General features: G+C 32.1%; 1 protein-coding gene and 1 long non-coding RNA gene across 2 annotated transcripts in view; both read left to right on the top strand.

Moving 5' to 3' along the window:
- Nucleotides 1–12,446, top strand: part of LOC127709932 (uncharacterized) — a 100,019-nt gene that overhangs the window by 41,909 nt on the left and 45,664 nt on the right. The gene's annotated exons all lie outside the window — the stretch shown is intronic.
- On the top strand, nt 1,974–4,279 carry LOC127709946 (uncharacterized). The gene is made up of 2 exons (XR_007985867.1): nt 1,974–2,253; nt 3,610–4,279. It is a non-coding gene; the product is annotated as an uncharacterized LOC127709946 (long non-coding RNA).

Below are 12,446 nucleotides of genomic sequence, written 5' to 3'. Positions count from 1 at the left end.
ATTCAGGAAACTGCCAGGGTATATACGACGTTTTTTTTTATCCCAATTGGAACCTCAACAACGCCATCATAACGAACGTTACTATGTGACGTAGTCTTAAGCTATACAGAACACTTACAGTAGTACAACCGGAAGCGTCTGAGTAAGGATTTCGGTGCTCAGTGATACGGTTCACTAGACGACGTTGTCAACACGTAATGGCGGCCATTGTTTGACGTTGGATTTGGCATTACACGCTGTGAAGTTGCATTTATGACATTCTTGGATGCTTAAACTTTACGCCACACAAAATAAAAGGTAAAGGCTTATTTTAGATATTCAGTTATTCATTTTCAAATTAGTGATTTCAAGAAATGATTTAAACGGCAAAAATAAAGTGTAAAATGATATGAAAAATGTAAAATATAAATCCTATTTTTCATCATTTGACATTTCCTATTCATATATTGAATTTACAATTTACACCAACCACTGGTGAATTACATTCGGATTTCTGTCTTGGGTATACGCCCTTGTCTCCGGAAATATTATACCCACACAAGTTGTCAACATCCGTTTTCAAACTAATGTCGAAAGTGTATTTCACAATCTTCCTGGAAAATGTTTACGCCATCACTTCGTGCTCAGATAATAGAACATTGTAAACCTCTAACGGCAAATACGGACCAAAATGAATCAAATTGGAATGCACGGATGATCACGTTACATGCCGACTGTAAGTGTAAGTTCTCTAAAAAAGGGGGTATTTTCCCCCCCAAATATACTACATGAAATTTTCCGAACGTCTCAGGTTCAACTCAAAAGTCCATGTACCAGATCATTAGCATGTGAGACACATTCATTTTAACTCTTGGCTACTTTATACCTGGTCTAATATAAATATATTCGTTCCATTTCATCATGTTCATATACATCAAAATTTAATATTTATAAAAACTTCCATGAACATAAAATACAAAGGGAAAGCGATCACATGCACTTGTTTCTGTTAATGGGGGGTTCACTATCCATACTCATACAAAAAACATTATGTGGGTGGGTAGCAGTAATTTAACATGTTTAAGGGGACATATGACCCCTAATATTCATTTTCTTATTTTACTAGTGTGACTATTAATTTATTTTCAATCTGTACACAATTATTTCCTGCATTTTATTGGACAGAATATTCATTTTCATATTGTCAGCAATCTTGAGTAATAATTAGTTTATATTCAGTTATTACCATGATCATGATGATGGGTATATACCAGATCAGAATATTCATCATGTTTATTTCCATAAGACCCCCCCCCCCCCCCCCTCTTTCCCTTAAAAAAACTAAATTAGATAGCCATCATCTAAAGTCATATCTCTGAAATTATAAAAAAAAAATACACGTTGAATTAACCAATCACCCACCCATTTGAAACCTTACACATGCTTTACATGTATCCCCAGAAACTAATAAATTAATGCCTGTGCAATTTATTTTATTCTGAAATGTTATATTCTTCCAATAATTATATATACAATCTAATCAGAAATGATAATCCATTGACAATATTACTTCCTCAAACTTCATTAATATTATCAAATCCAAGTGGACAATTTAGTGTCAATACAGTCTTGACAGTCATTGACAGTGGTGGTTCCAAGATTTAAAAAAAAAGGTTGTGAGTGACCCCAAAAATGTATAAAATTTCAGCATGCATTGTACACTGGATTTATGTACAATATTATTAATAAATATAAAAATGTTATCAAAAGGTTTGGTATAACAAATTAATTTGCTCCATGTTAAACCTAAAAATTATTTTCAAGACTTTGAAATGTTTCCTTTGCCTGTAACTGTTATGTATTGAGCAAAAATGCTGGAAGGGGGGGGGGGGGGGGGCATAATTATTTATACATGTATAAATACTTAATAAATACATGTACATGTATTTTCTTAGTAATTTATTTGGCAAATTTGTATTCATGTGTTAATGAATTATTTAGTTTTATACATTTAGTAATTGAATGTACATTTGCTTTATATTTACAGGATGGAGAAAGATGTTCACTATGGATAAAAAATTCAAAACAGAGGACTAAAAAATAAGTCTTTTATATATAAACAAAAATACGTATACATGTATGACATACATGCAACTAGAAAACAGTAATCAAATGGAATGTCTATGTGATTGCAACAACACATTTTAATGGAGTGATGTTGAAAGCAAAATTATTTTTGTTAATAGAAAACAATAGGACTACAATATATAAAGGGTAAGTATTCCAAAAGTGTCTGTTTAGGGTAATTACAAAAGTGGATTATTTACAATGTGCTATGATTTCAATCCACCAAATATGAAACAAAACATAATAAACATGGTATTCAAACTGTTTTCATAAGGAAACAGACTGAAAATATTCTGCATTTAACAGTCAGACTGTGACTCAGACATGAAAGTTCCCAATGGAATAAATTAGGACTGGACTTAAATTTATAGGATATGGGTCAAGTAATCCTACACAGACTTTAGGCCAAATGGTATACTTTTAATAGTTTAAAGATTTTATTCTATTATCTATGCTGTATAAATGTCATTCTTATATGACGAACTATTATCGTCAACCAGTATAATCACAATATATCTACCTTTAGCGCAAATGCAGTAATACACATAAACGGCTGTTCCGCGTTACGACCAACTTATTTATACTGCCAGATATTCTCAATTTTCGACATCAAAATCCCCAGTTTACGAAGGCCAAGCTTCAGATACAATATATTTGTCTCTATTCTACAGCAAAATAAACAAATCAGTCCATTTCAATTTATTTTTCACGGTAAAATTTCATAAAACGAAAATTCCGCGAAATGATGTTATTGTCTTGACATGGCAACGAAACAAGGTGACGTCACAAATATGTTTCCGTAAACAAAAAATCAAATGTAAATACCGGGCGTTTTAAAGCTTCTTGTACGCCTCAGAACGAATAAAATTACATTGGAAGAAAATTTATAAGTGAAAAATGCGATTAAAAAAAATAATCATTGAATTATATAATATTACTAATATTATCAAAATCAGGTAAAACGGAAAGCCAAAACAGTATCGTATGTAAAGGGCTTTCACGGTTAACAAAATTACCGAATTTGTCCTATTAGAATCGAAATAATTCATGGCAGCCGTAGATTTGTTTTCATTTAACCATGGGTTTGGCATTTATATTCGATTATTTTACCCAACGCTCAGGGTAAAATAATCGAATATAAATGCCCAACCCATGGTTAAATGAAAACAAATCTACGGCTGCCATGAATTATTTCTTAAATATTGTTTCATTTGGATTTAAAACCTAATTTCAAGAATGAAGTGTACAGTAATTTAAAATTCATTTATATGATTAAAACAATATAAGGGAAGTAACTCTTACATGATGTGCATCATATCCTGAAGTGTTTTAATAAATTTGACAATAATTTTTTCAGATAAGAGAATGACTTGAGCAGACCATATTGGGGTCATAGATGGCCATAACAATGAAATACAATATATTATAATTATCATTCTTCATTACTTTTTGATGGAATTAACAAACTTAATTTAATTAACAAAATATTTTTTTAAATTTCAGTACACAACACATCAGAAGAATAATTTTACTGGAGGATAAAAATTTTAATACCTGGAATCGGCAATTTATATGAAATTTGTTAAGAGAGATATATTCACGTACAGAATGGTAACCCCACCAGATAACCCTGAGGTGGTTTAAGTGATTATTAGCAGACATTTTTGTTGAATTAATGCAAAATTTAATAAATGAAACTTTAGCAGACTATGGGCTCCAAATTGTTGTAAAAAGAGCATGTTGTGCATATGTGAAATGTTGCAATATTTTTTTTTTTAAATTCAGATTATTGACTCAGTTGTTTTCATGAATTTTTTTCTCAAAGCAATATCACTGTTATATAATTAACAAGATTCCGTATGTTATATTTTATACTTTTAAAAACCGAATATATCTTCCCTCTGGCCTCAAGTGTTTCCCTTTTATTTTGCATAAGTGTAATTTAAAGAAAGCTCCCTTTTGCTTTTGGCAAATTCAAGTTTTGCCATTCCAGAATTATTGGACTTTTTTCATGGAAAATTAGATATTTACATGTACCCAAATGTTGTTGAACTCAACTTTGCCTTGATACTTGTTCAAGAAATTGTATCACAAGGCTAGATTTGATCAAATAAGCTCACTTTTGAGTATTTATCACATATCACATACTTAAATAAAATCTAGTATGCTTAAATTGATTTCCTTCACTTTTGCCCTGTTGTTGAGATTGAGTGAAAGCATTTAATTATTTTATCCCTATCAGTTTGAGGGTGCAATCGGGACCGGCATTCAACACTGCATAACCATATCCTATCACAAGTTATGATACAGCCAACCATACAACATAGCCCCTGCCATTGAAAGGAGAAAAGAGGTGCACAACATACAAAAAATATTTCATATGGCTAGCTACATTATATCCTTTAAAATATTTCATTGATTTTTATACGACAGCAAATTTTTTTTTTGCGTCGTATAATGCTATGATGTCGTCTGCCTCGTCCGAAGACACATTTGGTTTCCAGATAATAACTTTAGTTTAAGTAAATGAATCTTTATGAAATTTTACCAGAAGGTTCAATACCACAAAAGGAAGGTTAGGATTGATTTTGGGGGTTATGGTACCAACAGTTTAGGAATTAGGGGCCAAAAACGAGCATTTTTGTCGAGCCTTCGACTTTAGTCGAAAAAGCGAGACATAGCGATCCTACATTCCGTCGGCGTCGTCGTCGGCGGCGGCGTCCACAAATATTCACTCTGTGGTTAAAGTTTTTGAAATTTTAATAACTTTCTTAAAACTATCCTGGATTTCTACCAAACTTGGACAGAAGCTTGTTTATGATCATAAGATAGTATCCAGAAGTAAATTTGGTAAAAATAAAATTCCATTTTTTCCGTATTTTACTTATAAATGGACTTAGTTTTTCTGCCGGGAAATATTACATTCACTCTGGTTAAAGTTTTTAAAATTTTAATAACTTTCTTAAACTATCCTGGGTTTCTACCAAATTGGACAGAAGCTTGTGTATGATCATAAGATATATCCAGAAGTAAATTTTGTTAAAAAAAAAATCCATTTTTTCCTTATTTTACTTTTAAATGGACTTAGATTTTCGGCCAGGAAACAACACATTCACTCTGTGGTTAAAGTTTTTAAAATTTTAATAACTTTCTTGTTCTATTTTGGATTTGTACCAAACTTGGACAGAAGCTTGTTTATGATCAAATCTAGTATCTAGAAGGAAATTTTGTAAAAAAATAAATCCATTTTTCAGTATTTTACTTTTAAATGGACTTAGATTTTCTGCCAGGAAACAACACATTCACTCTGTGGTTAAAGTTTTTAAAATTTTAATAACTTTCTTATACTATTTTGGATTTGTACCAAACTTGGACAGAAGCTTGTTTATGATCAAATGCTAGTATCTAGAAGGAAATTTTGTTTTCTTCCAGTTAACATTACATTCAGTCTGCAGTTAAAAGTTTTTAAACATTTATTAGATTCATAAACTATCCTGGATTTTTACCAAACTTGGACAGAAGCTTCTTACAATCAAAAGATATTTATTGATTTACTTACTCATTTTTGTTGAGCCTGCAATTAACAGAAAAAGTAGGCGAGACACTGGGTTCCGCGGAACCCTTACGATTTTTTGTAGTTTCCGGACAATAATGTGTAAGTCTATGGATCTCTCTGAAATTGTACCACTACGTTTCATATCACAAAGGAAAGACTGGGATTGAGTTTGGGGGTAATTGCTCCAAATGTTCAGGAATTGGAGGCCAAAAAGGGGCAAAAAAACAAGCATTTTTCTAGTTTCCAGACAATAACTTGTGTTTAAGTGTATGGATCTCTCTGAAATTGTACTGCAAGGTACCATACCACAAAGGAAAGGCTGGGATTGAGTTTGGGGGTAATTATTCCAAGGGGGGTTAAACAAAATTTGGGGGAGGATTTTTTTTTCATATTTTTTTTTCTTCATTTCTGATTTATATATAAACGCAAAAAATACTGATATGGCAGGAGATACACACCAAACAGGATGGTCCGTGTAACACTTATCAATTCAAAGTTTTAAAAAGTTTTAAAATTTTAGATTTTTGAAATTCTTAGTTAGGAATAAAAAGCACAAAGTATACCTGTAAACTGCGAAACGAAATAAAAGCTGAACGAAGCGAAACAAAATGGAGTGAAAAGTTACTGCAGTTACTTAAAAGTTAATATTTAAAATAAAACCAGAGGCAGACAGTTGAAAGCGGTTAAAAATTGGATAACAAAATAAATATTTCTCAAAAGAAGAGAATTCATTTTAAAACAAGACGCACGGCTCTGATTATGATGATTCTTACCTTAGAAAAGAAAGCACGAAATACCGGTATAGCAAATCATTTTTAAGTGCAAAATAAATAATCTAAAGAAGTTCTTTTTTTAAACAAATTGGACATCACATGAGATAACAGTATCCTGAAAATTTTAAGGTTTTGCATCTATTGAAAAAAAAAATGTAAACCTATTTAAACTGGCATCAAACAAGTTGATTTATGTTTTGAAAATCTCTAACATAAGCTTTATAGCGTTTCAGATAAATAATTCAGAACTTTGTGGTTTACCAAGCGCCCATCATTTAGGAGTAACACTTTTTTACAGTGAAAACTGACCAACTCGCAGTAGGTCAAATAGTATGGTTAGGTTGAGTATGTATATATATCTTCTATTGAACTTTAAGCAATAAAATGGCCCAATACACGTTGTGTTATCTCAAATTCGCTGTCTGCATGATGAATTTTTAATTTTTGGCCATTCACCAATGTTGCTCTCGAAAAACCAGGACAATGTAAAACGCTGAATTTTGATTAAAGCATTCACCTACAGAACGCTGAAAACTGAATATTTGAAAGTCAAGTAATATAAGAACCGAAACAATTGAAAAGGTGTTTGGCCATATCAAAATCCATCTAAGGGCTACGTTGCCCGAGGCAGTTGAAACCTAAGATTCTTTGTAATTTATATGTAAACGAACAATTTTAAATGATCGATCGTTGGTTGCCAGTGGCATATATTACATGCATGTTCAGGACGATAACAAATTAGCAATAAATACAACAGGAAGGGATTGTGCTTGATATTCATATGATGAAGATATAATCTTTCAATTAGTTTAATTGAGGTCTGGAGCTGGCATGTCAGTAACTGCTAGTAGTCCTTTGTTAATTTATATATCATTGTTGTTTTGATTAATTTCTTTTGTTTCCTATTCTGACGTAGGACTTGGACTTCTTGTTAAGTGCGTTTTACTGTGCGTATTGCTGTGTGTTTGTTTTTTCTACATTGGCCAGAGTTATAGGGGAGGGTTGAGATCTTACAAAACATGTTTAACCCCCCCCCCCCCCCCCCCCCCCCCCCCCCCCCCCCCCCCATTTGTGCGCCTGTCCCAATTCATGGGCCTCTGGCCTTTTTAGTCTTATATGATTTTAATTTAAGTTCATTGTTATATTTCGGAGTTTAGTATGACGTCCATTTTGACTGAACTAGTACCATTTTTGTCTAGGGGCTAGCTGAAGCACACCTATCACAACGTTCATTGCGACACCATAAATTCAGTATTCCTTCTGTATCAATACTTGTGTATTTCTATGTTGTGATGTTACACTATTGTTTCTCGTTTCTCGTTTTTTATATAGATTAGACAGCTGTTTTTCCCGTTTGAATGGTTTAACACTAGTAATTTTATGGGCCCTTTATAGCTTGCTGTTCGGTGTGAGCCAAGGCTCCATGTTGAAGACCATTGTAACTTTGACCTATAATGGTTTACTTTTATAAATTGTGACTTGGATGGAGAGTTGTCTCATTGGCACTCATATATCATCTTCTTATATCTATTGGATCTGAAATCAATCATAAAAGGCAATATATTATCGTCATGCAATCGAAAAAAAAAATGAAAACAAAACGTTAAAAATTGCATGCGACCGAAGCGCTTTTTCTGGATCTACCTTCATCAGGAACGCTCAAAAGTCGAATAATACTATCACAACATTAAAAATTTCAGGATACTGTGATGTCTAATATGATTTATAAAAATCCGAATTCTTCTTTTAATTATTTAGTTTGTAATTAAAACTGATTTGATATACTTCGTGCTTTTTATTCCTAACTAATAATGGTCATAATCATAGCCGTGTTTACAAGTGCCCCTCTTTTTTTGGCCGCTTTTCTATTTTTGATATGCTAATCAAAAATTTAAAAAATCAAACTTTCAAAAAGCGAAATTATCAAAACTGCACGTTAAGTTTAGTACTTTTAAAGTTTGATCAAATATCTAAACTATCAAATTTAAAAACGATATTTAGAATTTTAAAAATTAAATTATTTGGTGAAAATTTCAAATTTCAAAACTTTTAAAAAATTTGGAATTTTGATATTTTAAAACTAAGTATTGTGCAGTAGCACAGAATTGCTCAATAGCAAGAAATCTTCAATTGCATAGTATTGCGCAATAGCAAGAAATCTTCAATTGCACAGTATTGCGCTATGGCAAGAAATCTTCAATCGCATAGTATTGCGCAATATCAAGAAATCTTCAATTGCACAGTATTGCGTAATAGCATAAAATTAAGAATGGAAATGGGGAATGTGTCAAAGAGATAACAACCCGACCAAAGAGCGACCAAAGAGCAGAAAACAACCGCAGGCCACCAATGGGTCTTCAATACAGCGAGACTTGATTACAGTTCCAATATAAAAATAAGAAGTTGGGGTATGATTGCCAACGAGACAACTCTCCACCAGATACCAAATGATGAAAGGTTAATGAGTATAGGTCTCTGAAGGCCTTCAACAATGAGCAGAACCAATACCACATAGTAAGCTACATGTATAAAAGGCCCTTAAATAATATGACAGGCTGAAAATGAATATTCTGCATCTGTATGCAATGTGAAAATATATTTAGTAGCAATGGATGCAAATAAATAGCCAATCCAGAAAAAAATCCTACTACCTCCCACGTTTTGGCTAATGTGGTTAATTCACAACAAACTTTTACATACTTCATTCAAATAATTTACATTAAACAAGACAACTAAATAAAGTAAAATAACTGGGGGAATGGATATAAGGGCAAAAGGACCCAGGGTGGACAGGTACTTTTGTGAACGGATCAGGATTCCCCTCCAGCCACCTAGAATAGCAAATGGTCGTTCCCCCTATGCATAGATACATCAATAGTCATGCGCGAATTAAAAAGTAAAGTCATTAAGAGTTTAAACTACACTAAACCAGAAAGTAAGAATCTATGACCTATTCAGAGTAGATGTTCAGAAAAAACTCATCGGCAGGTAACAATATTCACGAAATAAATATGGATTCACGAAGTATGATGTCAAAAGATCTATATGGTTTATGTAGGCCTAAAGCTGTTATTTTACCAAGCTCGGCCTTTTTTGGTATAACGTTGATATGGATTCACCTTATCGCATGATTTCATTGACATCAAGATAAACAAAATTGCTACAAACAAGGACGTATACGTCCTTGCTACAAAGAAGAAAATAATCCAACTTTTAATGACATTTTACGATGACATTTTCGGTGCCGGAAATTGACAACGTTGCTCTATATAATGACACAACTTCGGTTAAGGTCGATTCCGGCAATTCTGCTTCAAAAAATCACTAGCATTTAAATCTTATTGATGTCTTAAAATATATTTGTTATGTTTCAATAATATTTCGTCGATAATTATTTTCGAGAGATGAATAGCTATTGTGTACTTCAGAAACAAGGTTAAGGGAGGACCACGCCCCCATAGAGGGGACATATAAAATAAAGATGACCGTTCTCCATTTCTACTCGATAGAAGTGCCTAATTTTTTCATAACATATACATTATGTACCAAAGATTATTATATGAAAGTATAAAAAAAATCGAGGCGGTGATTTTTTAGAAACAGCTAAAAATTATAGCAGACCAATAGACGTAATAAAAAATAGACGAAAATGGCGCCTTCTTCAATTTCGAAAAAAAAACTATAATTTTACAATTTATTGACACATATTGTTTTTCTTAAGGGGTTAAATATCTAAGGATTCACCGTTTCATGACAGTTGAATGAATATTTACTTTAAAAACAGAAACTCTTCCAATTTCTAAATCTACCGACCTTGCTAGGAAAACCCTATAAAAAAATTGAGACCCCTACATTAAAATTGATTCAAATTGTTGCCCTGGCTTGAACACCCCTGTTCTTTACGAATTTCGATGCCAAAAACTAGCGAGAATAGGATGTAAAATTTTTTAGAAAATCGAAGGATATGTATTTTTTTTGTAACCATTTTTAATATCGCTATTTAATTCTACAGTGCACTGTGAATCAAAATCCGAAATTCTATGTTCAGATATAAAAAAAATAAGATTTCCTTTTATTTTAATGTTCGAAAATGATAATAGTTTGTAAACTAATATATTTTTCTCTCATAGATGTGCTTACAATCAACAGTATTAAACGTCTGTACTTTGCCGTAAACGAATGAAAAAAAAAATTACAAAAGCGCGCCATTTTTTAGTTGACGTCGGCCGACGCAAAATAGTCCAATTTTTCGCGTAGGACTACTGAGCGCCGTCGAATCAAATTTTGGGCAAAAAGGCACGTCCTACTGTTAAAGAATGTCAGACAATTGGAAAGCAAGTCCTTGGAAACGTCCGTTGTCGTCAAGCTCTATCAGCAACAATAGCAGGGGGGATTAATTAGGTGGCGCCACAGTCGTCGGTGACGTTTAAAAGTCCACGAAATCAATCGGCTAAAAAATCGACGTTTAAACAATTTTTTTCAACTTGTCATGCTTTTATCATAATTGATTTTTAAAGTTTGTAGGTTTCGTTAACAATATAGTTTCAATACGACATAGAAACATTGCTCAAAATAACTTTTATTTGCTATTTCTTTATCCTGTCCGTTCTAAAAATTATCAGCCATCTTTTTGTTTGCCAAAAACATCGAATTTAAATAACTTTACGTTTGCGTATCCAAATAAATGGGTAACCTATTTCAAATTCTACACAATTATGAAGCCATCATTTTTTACTCTAATACATCAATTTTAGTGACCACAAGTCATGTCAATTTGTAGCTGTTTTTGGCTGCATTTCTAGTCTGAAACAATGCATATTCATCCTCTTTTCATTGTACCTGTTTCCAAAGTACTCTAAATACTGATTTTATTAGAGATATGAATGTAATTGTGATTAAAAGTTGTTGTTTTTCACACTTCCATACGAAACCTCCATTTCAAAGTATCTAAAACCTTTCTTGATCCCTACACAAATTGACGGTGACATTGTTTTCTTTTTTCAACATACGTCATATAACGTTTACAAAATATGTGTCAGGGTCATGTGCATAGTGAACATTTACACATTGAAAAGGTAAAACAAATATTATGATTTGAAACTGTACGTTAGAATATATCATTCACAATGGAAGCAAATCTGACAAATTAATGATAGCCTATGGATGGACAAAAACACAAAAAATAGCAATAGAAAGTACCTTGTAATGAAAATTTCTGGAGGAAAAAACACGAAAAAGGAAATGAAGGTCGGTTAATTATATTTAGGTTAAAAGTTGAAAACATTCCTTTTTTTTGTTATCTCTTTACTAAATAAGCCACAGTAATAAGTGAAAACCGAAAAAGCTTATAAAATCAAACAAGAAATTTAATTCATAGAGATGTGTTCTTACAAAATTGAATTTATTTAAATGGCAAACTAATCTTGTCAAATTTATCAATCCATTGATAATTAAGTAAAAGGCACAAGAATTGTCCCACCAAATTTTCGTCTGTGATATAGATATCCAATTATTAAACTTTTCACGGCGCGTGTATCCATTCACTCTGGTTAAAGTTTTTAAAATTTTAATAACTTTCTTAAACTATCCTGGGTTTCTACCAAACTTGGACAGAAGCTTGTGTATGATCATAAGATATATCCAGAAGTAAATTTTGTTAAAAAAAAAATCCATTTTTTCCTTATTTTACTTTTAAATGGACTTAGATTTTCGGCCAGGAAACAACACATTCACTCTGTGGTTAAAGTTTTTAAAATTTTAATAACTTTCTTGTTCTATTTTGGATTTGTACCAAACTTGGACAGAAGCTTGTTTATGATCAAATCTAGTATCTAGAAGGAAATTTTGTAAAAAAATAAATCCATTTTTCAGTATTTTACTTTTAAATGGACTTAGATTTTCTGCCAGGAAACAACACATTCACTCTGTGGTTAAAGTTTTTAAAATTTTAATAACTTTCTTATACTATTTTGGATTTGTACCAAACTTGGACAGAAGCTTGTTTATGATCA

Source organism: Mytilus californianus, unplaced genomic scaffold (assembly GCF_021869535.1).
Source record: "Mytilus californianus isolate M0D057914Y unplaced genomic scaffold, xbMytCali1.0.p SCAF_7, whole genome shotgun sequence".
NCBI classification, from domain to species: Eukaryota; Metazoa; Mollusca; class Bivalvia; order Mytilida; family Mytilidae; genus Mytilus; species Mytilus californianus.
This window is presented reverse-complemented; position numbering and strand designations above follow the sequence as displayed.